This window comes from Amphiura filiformis, chromosome 5 (genome assembly GCF_039555335.1).
Source record: "Amphiura filiformis chromosome 5, Afil_fr2py, whole genome shotgun sequence".
In the NCBI taxonomy this organism is placed as follows: domain Eukaryota; kingdom Metazoa; phylum Echinodermata; class Ophiuroidea; order Amphilepidida; family Amphiuridae; genus Amphiura; species Amphiura filiformis.
This window is the reverse complement of record NC_092632.1, coordinates 30803560-30807437: the sequence shown is the minus strand read 5'-3', so window position 1 is coordinate 30807437 and position 3878 is coordinate 30803560. Positions and strand designations below refer to the sequence as shown.

The following is a 3878-nucleotide window of genomic DNA, read 5'->3' as shown; positions in this document are numbered from 1 at the left end:
CTCAATTGCACAACAGGAGCGTAATATCAACATACATCCATAGTTAGACGACTTTTTGAATAGAGTGCGCAATCCCAAGAAGGGAGAGGTTATAAAAAAGTTTAGACCTACCAGGATAGATGTCGTTACTCTGAGTTTCACGCCTAAAGGCGATCGTCAGACGACACGGTGGACATGGTGAATGGGGTTATTTTTACCAGAATATAATTGATATAAATTAGCTTATAACTTCACACCGGACACCTATAAACCCATGTTGACAAATGCATGTCTCCGGTACTGAGCTCTCAAACGAAATAATTAATTAAAATAAATAATAAATAATTACAACCGGGACTTGTAATCAACAATGTACATGGAATATGGATATTTGTATCTATATTAGTGATGACGAAAAGTTGCCAATTAATGATTTATTAATTACAGCAAATAAAGCCAGTTACAAGCAAGATCAAAATGTTCAATCGGTTGAGAGGCAACTTTCAAAAATCCTTGTAAGTTGCGCTAGGTCTCAGCCAGACTCGTGGCGAAGAGACAGATTTTAACATTTACGCTTTGACTTTTAGTCACTGTCCAAGCACCATCTTCACACTTAAAAACAATTTCAGACGTGATGAACATTTTACCTGGTTGTGTTTTCACATCTGATCCAGAAATTCCATCTGACATCTGTTACATACGCATAATTATCTGGCAGTAATTATCTGGACAACGGTCTACAGATACACGTGCTCATTAGAGATAAGAGGTAAAAGGGCAAATTTACCATTTTTCTATTGTTTCAAAATTAGACAGAGAGACCTTCCCGGGGAGACCTTTTAGCACTACAGTAGCAGGTCCTCACTGCAGGGGCGGCGTTAGGGTATTTTGATAGGGGATGCAATTGTTAAATTTTGGAAATGTCGTTATGCGACATGGGGTCCCGTATGGGGTGTTGTTGTATGTGTCTTGTTTAATAGTTTCTATTTTAATTAAAGCAAATAAAGCCGGTTACAAGATCAAAATGTTCAAGCCGTTGAAGCGACTTTCAAAATCCTAAGATTTATAGTTTGTGCTTGCGCTAGGTCCCCAACGATACTAATGGTGAGAGAAGGCAGATTTAACATTTACTCATTGATTTCAGACGCGATGGATATTTTACTTGTTGTGTTTTCACATCTGGATCCAGAAAAATCCATCTGGACAACTGCAAGTGTTGTCAGAGTTACATACGCCTCCATTCAGACAAACACCATAACAAGTATCTGGAATAGTTATACACCATTAGAAAAAAGAACTATTACTGAATTTGGTTTCATTATAAGCGTTTCAAAAAGAGTGATGGGGTGGGGGGGGGGTCTGTGCTCAGTGTCAGCATTGTTGTGGGGTACTCTGCAAGTTGCAGCAAGATAAAATAGTGTGAAAAATAATATGTGAAAACACGTTCCCCACAAACATTCCCAGTGGGCACAACTGACGTTGAAATTTCTGACGTCGAAATCAATTTCCGACGTTGAAATCAGGTTGAAATCACGTTGTATTTGCAAATGGACCTCAACCTGATGGACTTTAACCTGATTTCAACCTGATTTCAACCTAGACGTTAGTTGAAATCGGGTTGAAATTTCAACGTTGTATCAACGTTAAAATTTCAACCCGATTTCAACTAAATACTAAATCAGATTGAAATCAGGTTAGGTTGAAACTTCGACGTTGTATCAACGTTGATTCAACGTCGAAATCCTAACCTGTGCCCACTGGGTTACACTCGTGTAACACCAGAATTTCAAAAATATTTAAGGCTTGGATCAGCGGTTCTTATGGTCCTGATTGGTTGAAATCGGTGAAGCATCTGGCACTAGTAGCATTTGAAAGATTTTCACATAATGACCTCTACCTCTGCATGACCTTCACCCCTAATTAGGTACAAATTGGGTCAGTGCTTCTTGTGGCCAAGTTTGTTTGAGATTATGCGCACATGTTTGCACAATTGTGTAGCATTTTAAAAGATGGTTTGACGAAAGAATCGGAAGAAGAAGCATAATCAGAAGATTTGACTGCTCAACAATATATTAGTGTGGCATTTCAAGAAGACTGTAGTGTTAGTATTAAAACAGGAATTGCGTCATTCGTGTGCTAGCATATTAATTGCAGGCAAATTCGTACAACCAGACACAGACCATAAAATTGACGCATGATGAGCAAATCTGTGAGAACTCACCATCATCTCGAATCCACACCACTGCCGTACAGACAACAATACCACCGGAAATGAGCTGAAGATGGAATGTTTCCAACGGTTCTATTTCGTCATCGTTCAATATATCTATTTCCACTTGAAATGTGTCGACTCCTGTTGAGAACATCTCATCTGCACGAGATATATCATAATCTGATCCAATATCTGCAGTTTGGTCGACGGATTGAATCCCTGAAATGAGAGAAAATTAACGCAAGGGTGACGATTAAGCGTTCAGTTCAATAGACTATTACAAAATGTTTTCTGTTGAAGGTATAAAATAATTATAAGAAACTTACGTATACCTTACCGGTACTTGCATATTACCGAATAATCGTTTTCTTTTTTCATTTTCATCTACAAAACATTCTATTACACGTTTATAAAAATGAAAAACGAAAAATTTTAACATTCATTTTGAGGGTCAGATCAAAGGGGTTTGATCAATGGTCATCTGGGGTCAAATCTTAGAATGGTATTATCTGGACATCTGTAAGGTGCTTAAACTCGGGGACAAATAAACCTCATGACCAGGTATCATTTTGGATTAATTTGCAGAGGTTAGGTCAAACGTCATCTAGAGTCAAATCTTCCATTTTTTTTTTCGGAAGGGAGTCATGAACATGTCGGTGACCGGAGTCAATTTTTATGACCCCCTATCGCGGACTAAATTGTTTATGACCCCTCTCGAAAATTTATTATGATCCCCCTCCCCACAGACTCAAGACCAATTATTCTTTGCCGGAACTAAGGGGCGGAGCTCGCCAAAACTTTGGATCGTAAGTGTTAAGAAGTCGTGCGGCGCGGTGAAGGGTTATATATTAAACTGTAGGCACATTTTTATCATAAGTTAAAAGAATGCGCGCGAAATGTTGATTCACCAGCCCTTAATAATTTATAACCCCCATATTTTTGGTGTAAAAATTACACCCACCCCTATTTTTGGTCTGAAAATTCTTGACCCCCAGTATATTCATGATCCTTCCCCCATTCCGAAGAAATTACAGTATCTGGACATCTGTAAGGAGTATGGGGCTCAAACTCGGTGACAACAAACCTCAGTGTTGGGGTCACGTCAAAGGTCACCAACACGCCCCAGCTAGGTTACCACATCTATGACCACATCTTGCATCTAGTCCCATGTTTTTTATCAAATGATTGTCCGGTAATATTGCTTGAAAATTTAAATATCATGAGAGACGTATGTGGATATTCTTACTGATGGTCGTCGTGGTGTCAGCAGGACCCTTCGTCTTCTTTATATGTAACGAAAGCGAACCACCATTCTCAGAAACAACATGTGTATGTCGATCGAAGCAGTATTCAACTGTAAATAAAATAAGTATGATGAATAATTTAAAGACCTATAAATGGTAGAGTTGAATCTTTGGGTTATCTGGCACTCTAGTGTAATGATGTAAAATCTAGCATAGAATAACTTTTACAGAACTAGGGTTGCATTGTAACCTCAAATGTCTCAGTTTTAACTATAAATAAATAAATAAATATATAAATAAATAAATAAATAAATAAATAAATAAATAAATAAATAAATAAAAATAAACTTACTTTTACAACTTACTATACGTTGCGTCTGATACCATCAGATTTCATACGCAACGTAGAAAATTATAAAAGTAAGTTCCAGTAAAAGTAAATT

General features: G+C 37.5%; 1 long non-coding RNA gene across 1 annotated transcript; it reads right to left on the bottom strand.

The window, feature by feature from the left end:
• Positions 1 to 1157: 1157 nt before the first annotated feature.
• Positions 1158 to 3546, bottom strand: LOC140151852 (uncharacterized). Its single transcript, XR_011858978.1, has 3 exons — positions 3438 to 3546; positions 2201 to 2410; positions 1158 to 1244 (listed from the first exon to the last, which is right to left on the bottom strand). It is a non-coding gene; the product is annotated as an uncharacterized lncRNA (long non-coding RNA).
• Between the last annotated feature and the right edge of the window lie 332 nt (positions 3547 to 3878).